The following is a 12,001-nucleotide window of genomic DNA, read 5'->3' as shown; positions in this document are numbered from 1 at the left end:
TGATGATTTTTTTGTGAGTGAGCGGTTAAGATTTGGTCAAAAACTGTTGGATGAGGATGTTTGTGCTATGGTCGGGTCTGCATGGTTACACAAAGCTGCAGTTTGTTCACACAACCGAGGCGTTTGTTGTGGTGGTTAGTTTGATATAAACATGATATGTAAGTCCAGAAATGATAAAGAAATATACAGAAAATATAAATAGAGGATAAACTGTGCTGTACAGTCAGAAGGTGTGCGTTCATAGGGTAAGTGTAAAGAGACAAGAATGTGCATTGACAAACAAGGTGCGTTAATGTAACGTGTGGCGCTTAAAAAGTCTGTGAGAGAGTCCATGTGTGCGTTGACGAGTCACAGATGGAAAAAAGTTTTTGTCCGGCTGGATCAGTAGCTGGGGTAACAGTCCAAAGCTAAGACAGCTGAACCAATAAACATGTTTCAACCATTTGTTAAAATGTCACTGAAACCTAAATGTAAAAACAAAGCATTGTGGTTTGATGAGGAGTTATTGACGAGGCTATTTACTGTCACCTTGAATTTGTCAGATGAAACAGGCGACTCCTGCACATTTCAGTTGAAAATATGTCCACAAGTCATGAAGAGTCAAGATTACATACCCTAATGTCACCTGCATAGGTTTCTCTTGTGATTTTCCCTTTTTAAAAACAGTTGTTCTCTGGATGAACAGGATGAAATGTGCCAAAGTAATGATGACGTTGGTGAAGTACTACACTGCGCAAGACACGAAATCTTGATCACAGAGCGGTATCACATCTAGTGTAATTCTTGACACAATTGAAACAGGATAAAAAAAAAAAACTGCGCGACTCTTTCTATTAACATATATTTTTAGACGCTCACGTTGTATCCATACTGGCTTTAAATGGAACTTAAAGTTACAACAAGGGAGGTTCATGTAGACAAAATATTTAGTGGTAACATCAGCTGTAAGTCAAGAAAAGGCTGCTGCTACGCGACTGTTAGCATCTTGAAGCCACCACGGCTAACAGTTTAGCAAGCTAACGATTATAACGGTTATAATAATAAGGACACTGAAAGGTTGAGGCTCTGGTTTCCCCGGACATATTAAACATAATATAGTGTTACAAAGACAAATCTACACGGCTAAATTACAATATATCGATTTATCATTGACCTCCACCATTTCTCAAGACATCAGCAAGCACGTCTCAACTCGGGAACTTGAAGGTTGCAAAAGATTTTTTCCACCAAGTCACGAATACAGTGTTAATCTTTGTATAATCAGCCTCTAACCTTTCTTTATACTACTAAACTTGGTCGGTCTCTCATCAAACTGTAGTTAAGCTTGTATTTATTGTACCCTGAATATACTGTGTTTACTCTTCCTCCAAGCCCTTTCTCTTACCTTATTCTATTCTATTTATAGAACAAGCTGTAACAAGCAGAGTTAAGCTCTTGCTCTTCCTAAAACCTTTGAACTATCGATTGTGAACACTACAGTAAATGTCCTTTGTATGGCACCTGTCTGTTTGGCCTCCAGGGTCCCGACTGCTTTTGTCCATTTAAGCTCGTAGATTTAAAACTAATGTGACTCATTGGATTTGATACTGTCTCGCTTCTTTCATTCGGATGGGTTCCCTTTTAAATTCCACAAGGCTTAACACAACAGAGTGTCTGGCATTTAAAGCGGCAACTAGATGGATTAGAACATACAGACGGGAAACTAACAGAGAGGGGGAAAAAGACAAGCCTCGTAACCAGCGTTCCTTTGAGGTGCTGTTTCCCGTAATTAATCGGCCTAGCTTCACTAGACTCATGGCATATTTCACGATGACACTAATAATGCCTAATTATATGATGTTGTAAAATCTTAGCTGGTGTTTAAACATGTAATTTAGGTAGAGTAATGGTGCGTATAATGTATTTTACTTTTAATCACTCTGAGTTTTTCATGAGGAACTGGAGGAGCGAGGCTTTGCATTTCAATAAAGCCACTTGATTAGGGAGTGCGGTTGTTGTTTTTCGGCTGATGCTGTTTACTCCGAGTTCTGCCTCCCAAAATTCCCCCTTCTGCTCCTTTCCTGGAGACGACTCAAAGACCCCCTGCTGGCAGCTCAGCGGAGCAGCTTTATCTGGGTTCCTCGCACTTCCCCGTCTTTCCGCAAGCCTCTTCTCATTGTGTCACCCCAATGTGTCAGCCTCAAGCTGCAAGTCACAGTCACAAACTGCATCTCAGGCATGAGAGAACCATTCATTAGAGCATCACCACCAACCCTCTCAACAAAGGTTCTCTGTTTCATTTCCCATCGCTCCACATGCATGTAAATTAATATGAATAAAGAGGCAGGAAAGTGGATCATCTGCTGACAACCATTAAGGGAATTTATGAGCAGAGCAAACAGAGATCATTTTCAGTTTTCTCTTTAAAGTGATACTTTGAGGAATAAAATGTTGTGTGCATGCTCACCTAGGACCAACACAGTCCCACAGCTGAGTTAAATATGCATAGTATGTACACTAGAAATAAGAAGAGCAAAGCCCTAGTGTTTCCAATGTCACCTTCAAATTTTCAGATTAAAGTCTGTTTATATCCCTGATGGAAACTGAATCCAGCTGCTCTGTAGGGGACTTTGTCCTTTTTAGTTATTCTAGACGATGAATGCAAGAATTGTGTTTGAGAGTTTATGCATAACTAACATTGACTGTAACTAATACTCACAAGGACGAACCCTCTGTGATGTCACCTATATGTTTCCTTTAGCTCCGTGTGTGATGTCACTGGTTGTTGCTGATTCTGTCCCCCTATAAAGAGGCAGACTTGTAGTTTATGGTTAGTCACTGGTGGACGTCTCAAACTCTGGTTGTCCTCTTGGATCTTTCTCATGCAAATATTCCTGAGTGAAACAACCCAAATATAAATATGCTACCGTATGAACAGAGCTAGTTCTTCTTACTGTTTTCTTACCAAGTTAGAAAAGACAGTAACATCTACGATGTGGCCCCCAAGCTCGCCAGGAGTGTGGTGGAATTTCTGCTGGGAGCCAAAGTCGTGATCTTTGTGTTAAATGCTTGGAAAACTCTGAACATGCACAATATATGGAATCAACCATTGATTGGCTTATCGTTGCACCTAATATTCTTTAAACAAACATCATGACTAAATTGCAGTTGACGTTTTATTTGGCTAAACCTTTTTGCTTGAGACCAATTGAAAACTTAAGCCAGAAACTGCTGTTCCCTAAATGTCAGGTCAATTCCCATAGAAAGGTCCAACTTAACATCTGAAATAAACAGTTTTACAGTCTGGCACAGACATTGTCTGCATAGCTTATTTAAATATAACTCAGCTATTTGAATTATAAAAAGTTACGCATGAATAAAGGAATAGCCACTTTGAATGACAGATGGGTGTCGTCACAGGTTGCAAAGGCAACTTGGTTCTAATGACGCTCCAGCTCCTTGCCCATTTTTGAATTAGTTACGAAGTTACACACACACACACACACACAGGAGAAATCTAGCAGCCATGTGGAGACAATAGAGCACTGAATGTTAATGAAATTCAGCGAAATATATTGATGATAGGAGAAAAAGACTTTGGCAAAACAAAGTGTGTGAGTACCAAATTGAACTTGGCTCAACTTTATGGCTACGAGTGCAATTTAGTCACGATTTTGCTGAGTCACAAGACCTTATTTAGCGGTTTTATACAAAGTTCTCTATTCTATTTTGAATATTTCTTTTTACATTTGATGTAAATATAAAATAATATAAAATGACAGACTTATTTTCTAATGGAAGCAGGAAGAGTAAAACCTCCTTGTGTTTGACAGAACATTTGCTGCTTGTGTCTAGATTTCGATCTATAAACTGACACAGCCCAGAGTCAAAGTGGGATTTAAGTTTAATGCTGATATCTTGGGAGACAGAGAATTTTGCTTCCGCATACAATTTCCATTTTCCACAACTGCTGAGCCAAAACAAGTCAAATGTGATTTTTCAAAAAACATTGATCATATTTCAGTTGTTTACTTATACGGAGACATTTTTTAGGATATGTGCCTCAAAAAACTGAAAAGTGAACGTCAAAAAACTCTCTAACGTGATTTCCACTCAGACAAGCTGAACCAGACTCCCTCTGCAAAAGCAGACATTTTAGCAGTGCATTGAATTATGGGTACACCGAATAAACTCCACTGCCTGACTAATGTTTACTGCCTAAGAAAGAAACATCTTCCTCTCATAAGTTGGTGACAGAGTAAAATACTGTCCCTTAACTGAATGAAGCTGGTTTGCTGAGTCATATAAAAAGAATGGGACATATTTCACCAGCTCGTCCGGGCCTCCCTCAACCTCATCCCATTTCTGTCTCTATATTTCCCCATATTTTTATGAGATGCTATATTGCCCTACAGGAGTCCACTCACACTTTTCCACTTTATTGTTCTCACATCTCTCACCTCAGACATGAGGGAGAAGAAATATTTTACTCATGTAAGCAAAATACTGTCACTGCAGTGATGCAGTAAGAAAGACTGTTTATTTCATTCCTCTATCTGAGCCCTATGGTGAAGGTGTGTTCCAAGCCGAGTCCACACATGAAGGTGGACAGCCACAAAAACCAACATGCTGGAGGTTTTTTCATCCACTGGTCCCTCCTCTCTGTGAGCTCGTTCAAAATGGATTCAAAGGCAGTGTTTTCTACTCCTGGTGTTTTTTTCATAGCTGGGTTGTTGTTTTCTCAACATGATGGATTAAAGCAACACTGCTACAGTGTCGGCTTTATCAGTGTGTCTCCACAAGGGCATGTGAGGTTTCTACTGGCACATCATGACAGTGGCTCTAAATCAAGGGCTAGACTAAAAGTAGAAAAGACTGGGGCTTCAAAGAAGTGTAGTAGCCGTAGCAGCTGCTCTATGAGGATGAGCTTTAACTTTTAACATATGCCGCACCTGAAACAAAGTTGAAACAAAGCCAGCTGGACTTTTTCTTGCTTTTTCTTGAAGGTGTTTCAACACTTGTCTAAGTGGTTTCTTCAAAAATTAAGATGAGTGGTGAATGGCCTTCAGTGAAACTCAGACTAGTACCTTTGTTGTAACTCTTTGTCTTAGATGTAATATAACCTGGGTGACTGAGCACATCTACCATTATTAAGCAGGCTGAGGTTTAACAAGTATGTATTCATAAATGTCCATATAAATATTCTCCACCACTTCACATGTGTTTTCACTTAAGTCTACAGTTTTGGTGGCAAACCACCTAAGTTAAGTTGGTAGTTATTTATTTAGATAAGCTTGTGCCGTTAATATATTTGTCCTTATGAATTTCTTTGACTTACTTTATTCTATTTTTAAACTAACTTCATAGCCCTGCCACTGTCATCGTATCATTTCGTTTTGTTTCATTTCATATCATATTGCATCGTATCGTATCGTATCGTATCGTATCGTATCGTATCATATCATATCGTATTACATCATATCGTATCGTATGGCATCATATTGTATCGTATCGTATCGTACCGTATTGCATCGTATCATATTGTATTGCATCGTATCGTATCGTGTCGTATTACATCATATCGTATCGTATTGCATGATATTGTATCGTATCGTATCGTATTGCATCGTATCATATTGTATTGCATCATATCGTATTGTATCCTATTGCATCATATTGTATTGAATTGCATTGTATCATATCGTATCATATTGCATCGTATCGTATCGTATTGCATCATATTTAGTCATTAACTAAAGAATTAGACAAGTAAGTTACGACCTGAATATTATTATGTTAAGGTACTAAAAAAGTATTTTATTTGTCAGTTTTTGTCCTTGGAAACCATATGACACTAGAGGAAACGCCAGGGGATCACTAGGATTCATAAGTTCATAAAACCATCAGACTGAATGGCAACATTTCTTGTACATAGTTTTTCCAAGATGTGACAATTTGATCATTACAGATGTCCAGAAAAGGAGCACTGATATGATGCAAATATCGTATAATCCACTGCAAAGTTAGTTGTATAAAGTTAACTGATGTTGGATGGATCAAAGTAGCAACTGTTCAAAGGCCAACCACTTGTCATCTTAAAAAAAAGTCTAAAATGTGTGATCAGAGGCAGCATGTCCGACACAGCAAGAGCAATGAGAAGTGATCTTAGAGAGAAAATAAAATCAAAGACTGGAGCTGTGATTTTAGACCCACAATTTAAACATTAAGATGCAGTTAGATTCAACAACTCATGACCAGTGTACATAAATAAATGTTAAAATGACTTGTGATAACAATTCAGCCAGAGATAGCATCTCCCAGAGGTTTGGAGAAAAGCAGATAGCACATCAAAACAGCCTCTGTAATTTACAGATTGCATAGATAATTTAAAACTTGAGCACATCAGAGTTAGATTATTCACCACCACCAGCAACAGGGTAACATTTGAAAGGTTTCTGAACACGAGAGCGTGGCCTCCTACACGGCCACCGGTTTTTGGAAAGCTGATAAACAGAGCCTGTAATCAGGAGGCTCAGTAGGATGTTTTCACCGCTCCACGGCCTCGTTTCAGTTGAGCAAGAGAAAAAAGAGCATTTCAAGGCAAACAGACAGAAACCTTTGAAAGAGGGGGATACGATGCATCAGGGATTTTACTTTTTGTTATCATGGGAGCGACAGAGATACAATTAACTACTACATTATCCGGTTTCTTGCAGTGTTGTCAACACCAAAACATTTCTCTGATCTGTGATTATCCCATCTCTGCTTCCAAAGCTGTGACATTATTCTGCTGCTGCAACAGGCAGGTTTTCTTCAAGAAATTGGGAGCGTGGCTGCAGGGATTTGCTACAAGAGCATTAATGAGATCGAGCGCTGATGATAGGTGATAAAGGTCTGGCTGGCCGTCAGAGATTCAGCTCATTCCAGAAGCTGTTGTATGAGGTCAGGGCTCTGTCCAGACCAGTCATCTTCACCAAACCCTGAAAGCTCTTAATAAACTCTGTTTCCAGCTCAGGCTTTATGTACAAGAACAGTGTCACTCCGATGCGGGAAAAGACCATTGATGAAATCGCTGTGTGACATGGAATTAAAATGTCTCTTAATTGGATCCAGCTCAGACCTTATAGAACAGCTCCAAACAGAAAGTAGACAAAAAATCTGTGGACACATGTCCTGAACTGCTCTCTGAACTCCATCGAGGAGGTTGGTGAGAGGAGGATGTTGGCATCAATCATAGGCAACTCTTCCCAAATGACATGAGGCTGTACACCAACAAGCCGAGTTAAAACCTGAGACCTATTTTGAGACTTGCTTAGTTTTTCTGGCGGTGTTTTTACACAAATTCTTTTTGCGCAATAATCTGCTTTCTTGCGCTGCCTCATCTTGCACAAACTACTTCACTGTCTACATTATATTATATTTTAAAACAACACAGAACTACGCTGAGAAGATGACTATCAATAGGCCAAGATGTCTTTTGCTTATTGCTTGGTCATCTAGGCCAGGTCCTAGTTCTGTGATTTTTCACTTTTGGCTCAAATATTTGTGTCTGTTTTCACGTTATATAATTATATTATATTATAATTTTTTAGCAATATTAATTCCCATCCCAACCATATGTACAGATTATCCTTATATGTCTATTTTCCTCTACATATTTTCCAGAGTGCCGTTATTTTTTGTATATTTGGATATTGTTTTTTGTACATATTCTTGTCTAAGTCCACCCTACTGTGACAAAGAAATTTTCCATACTTGGGATAATGTCTTACGTCTCATGTGGTGGACGGATGTGACAACACTGATTGAAAAGTGCAGTAACATGAGAGAATGACCTCTTCACTTTCATTCAACAACAACTGTGTTGTGGTGTGTTACTTTGGATTTGGACATTGAAATAAGAAGAGACATTTCACAACCGCACAGGTGGAATCTACATTTTAAGGAATTAAAGAAATCCAAACTTTACCTGGAAATGCTTTATTTGTTAACTGGAACATAAAACCACCAGTCTCACGTTTTAAATACCAAGGTTTTGTTGATCCATACATCTGCCCCAAGTCTGTCAGGTCAAGACTGCAGACGGTCGATTTAAACCAAAGAAACTCTTACACACACAGTCATGCTGATGCTAAAATTTTCATCTTAATGGAAAACATATGCAAAAATAATAATAAGTATGTGTTTTTTTTATGCAAATCATCATCATTCCTTAAAATATGATAATTTTATGTGTTGTGTTCAAGGTCAGACCAGAAGCAGCGTCTAATCTGATCGTCTCTACCTTGATCAAAATCCAGAGACAGGGGCCTCTGATGACTTTAGCTCAGCAGAGAGGCCCTGGGGAAGCTTTACAGTTTGTGACATAAATTCTGATCACTACATCACAACGGGACATCCTCTGTGTTTTGAAAAAAAAAATGAAATAATAAAATAATAATAATTACAGCAAATGATGAGATATGCAGAGAACAGCGGTAGAACAGCCTCTGGCCAAGGGCAAGGGCTGGTGAATAATTGAAAACGTTCTGCGAGGCATGGGTCAGGCTGTGTCCTTCGCTGGGATCCTTCGCTGCTGGATGTTGAGTTTGGGTGACCTGACACGGGGGCCCCATTTGGGATGCACAGATTAGGAGAGGTCCACAGTTTTGTATTTCACATTTTGCTAGTGTCCCTGGTTCCATGCAAGGATCTGTGGTGTGCTTTTTATGTTCTCTTTTTCAGACCCTTTTTGAGTTTTTATTGGGTTTGCACTGACAAAAGTTCCCTCTTTCTCCTACCGGTTGGCATCTTTCAAATCTGAAGCAGTGCAGCCATAAACTGTATTAAAAAGTCCCTCATGTATTGTGTGCCAAAGAGTAGCTTGCTTTTAGCAGCCTGTACGGTGACAGACTGACATGTTTACCGCCCTCTGGGCCTCCCGTAGCTGTATACACTCACAAACTCATATACTCCACTTCACTTGGCTGCTACTTGTACGCGCTCGCCACCCATGACACTTCACATACACGCCAAAATCCTGTCCGTACACTGTAGAATACTGAAGAGTGCTGGGGGGCTTCAGGACCAGCTGGTGCTTGTTAGCTCGTTGTGACTTCTCCTCCTTGCTGAGTTTGTCCAGTTGACTGCTGCTGCTTGTTTGACACTTAGACAAAATTTTGCATATCGTTTTAAATACGTATTGTGGGGGCAGAGCTTTTTCAGTTGCAGCCCCCCCAAAACTGTGGAGCAGGCTACCTTTCCAGGTTAGAGCTGCACAGTCCACGGAGCACTTCAAAACACTGCTAGAAACCCATCCTTTTTCTTTGGCGTTCAGTGCCAGCTAGATGAGTAACCTTTGCTTTTTATCTTTTTATCCTTTTTATTCTTTTTATTCTTTTATTCTTTTTATTTTTGCTTTTAAAATTGTGCTCCTTCTATTCCCTTACTGTTTTATTTAGTGTATGTATCACCATTTTTTACCTCTGTACAGCACTTTTGTTCAACCAAGGTTGTTTTTAAAAGTGCTTTAGAAATTAACTTTGACTTCACTTCACTTCACTTCACTTATCTTGTCTCCAGTCTTGTGTTTTTTCATATATTTTGGTGTGTTAAAGTATTAAAACAGCACAGAACTACGATGAGAAGAGGCCAATAGGCCAAGACGTCTTTTGCTTGTTGGTCGTCATCCTAGTTCTGTGAGTTTTCTCTTAAGACTCAAATATTTGTGTCAGTTGTCACATTCACAACCCTGTTGAACGCAAACAATGTCTCATTGGGCAAATTTCCCAAAGGGGGTCTAGGGGTCTTAAATGTTTTTCAGGCCCAGGACCCCCAAACTGATGGAGAGATAAAGTAGGGACCCCCTACCTACTATGTGTGTTCAAGCTCGTCCTAGCGCTGTTTATAGATACATTAAATAAATGCATTATTTATACATCATTTTGCATTCAATATTAAGCTATTCCTTATCCCTTAGGGGACATTGGATTCATGTTAATGTCTATTTAAAGAAATCTAACTTTGTGGGGGAAAATTAAAAAAAAATACATAAAAAGTCTAATCAACCAAAGGATCCCCTGCTGAAGACATATGGCCTAAAGCAATTAGTGCTGTTATCTCTGTTCCTGAACTATATAGCACTGTTTCCAAGAGACATAATATCGTTTAGCATGTGTTTTTGCACAGAACTCTTGATGGCCAAAAAGCTCTCCATTCACATAAACATGAACCTTTCCTTTAACAATAAATAGCTCCATCGACCAGTGTTTGCATGCAGCTCTGCCTTAAGAATAAATTACCTCGATAAACACAGTGTTGATGTGGAAATGTCAATGTCAATCTCTCTGTAGTGCACGTGTTTATGTGCCTGCAGACATACGCTATGCAACTGCATTCGTCATGTCATACAAATAGGTCATAAATCAGCCCTGACCTGGGTTTAATTGCCCCCTGAGCAGCCGTTTCATTGTTTTAAATTCCTCTCCACCATGGCATGCCAGCACAATAACTTCTCGCACTGAGGGGTTTTAAGACAACCCAGTAACAAATGCCGCTGGTGGTGCTGCAATTGCTTTCTGGAGACAAGCTGAACAACCAAGCACAGCATTATGCTTCTTCACGGAATCGATCCCCTGGAAAGGATGTTCCTCGAATTAGGTCTCTTGCACAAAGAGTGTTTCTAAGCACTAAAATGGTCCGATGTTTATTCATGGGCCTGGGCTGTTTATCTAGGGAATAGGAATCAATGGATTAAGGAGAATGAGTCCATTTGAAAATAATATTCTTAATTTTCTTGGCTTGCTTATCGAGTCGAGCACATTCAAAGGGATCAAAAAAATCCTTTAAACAATTATTTTATCCGCACACCTCATTTACTCCCTATTAGACCTCAGTAAATACTGGCCCACAAAACCTGCAGCTGGTTCTCCAGACATGCAATACATCACCAAAATTACACTGAATGCTTTTACTCTTTATCTGTGAGCCTTATACGGTGCAACACTGCTAAACATTTTGTCTTTATTCTCCTTGTTTTTCTGTGCTTTACTTTTATTTGAAACTTCAGCTATACATATCAAGCATAACATTATGACCACCATCCTAATATTGTGTAGGTTTACTGAACAGTTGTGAATCATCAGAGAATGGACATGGGCCTTCTGAGGGTGTACTGTGGTGTCTGGAAACACAATATTGTTAGTGGGGGGGTTTAGGTCCTCAGTCATTTGTTCCTAAAGTATTTTGTGTGTATGTCTGTGTCAGGCTGCATCCTGCTGCCATCAAAGAGTGTCATTGCTATGGGGTAGGGGGTGTCTGGTCTGGTCTAGGTGGGCGCTACATCCACACCAATGAATGTCTTGTCCAAAAGTGTCCTAACAGAACACTGAATTGTCACAAGATGCTTGATGTTATTTACTTCTCCTGTCAGTGGTTTTAATGTTTTGGCTGATTGGTGTACCCGTCTCAACATTGTTCTGTAATCGTTCCGCTAGAATGCTAGTTGGCAGCTACGAAGCTGTGTTGAATTTCTCTGTATAAAGTTACAAAATGTTGAGAAACATTTCATTTGATATACAGTGGGGGAAATAAGTATTTGATCCCCTGCTGAATTTGTAAGTTTGCCCACTTCCATAGAAATGATCAGACTCTGGTTTTTATGGTTGTTTACTGGTTATGGGTATAGACAGAATATCAATCGAAAATGCATAAAAAACACACAATCTAAAAGTTATAAATTGTTATGTATTTTATTAAGGGAAATAAGTATTTGATCCCCAAGCACAACACAAGTCAGTACTTTGTAGAGAAACCTTTGTTGGCAAGCACAGCGATGAGACGTTTCTTGTAGTTGGTCACCAGGTTTGCACACAGCGCAGGAGGGATTTTGGCCCATTCATCTTTACAGACAGTCTCTAAATCCTTCAAGTTTCTTGGCTGCCTCTTGGAAACTCGGAGCTTCAGCTCCCTCCACAGGTTTTCGATCGGGTTAAGGTCTGGAGACTGACTAGGCCACTCCATGACCTTAATATGCTTCTTCTTG

Source organism: Mugil cephalus, chromosome 3, assembly GCF_022458985.1.
Source record: "Mugil cephalus isolate CIBA_MC_2020 chromosome 3, CIBA_Mcephalus_1.1, whole genome shotgun sequence".
In the NCBI taxonomy this organism is placed as follows: domain Eukaryota; kingdom Metazoa; phylum Chordata; class Actinopteri; order Mugiliformes; family Mugilidae; genus Mugil; species Mugil cephalus.
This window is presented reverse-complemented; position numbering follows the sequence as displayed.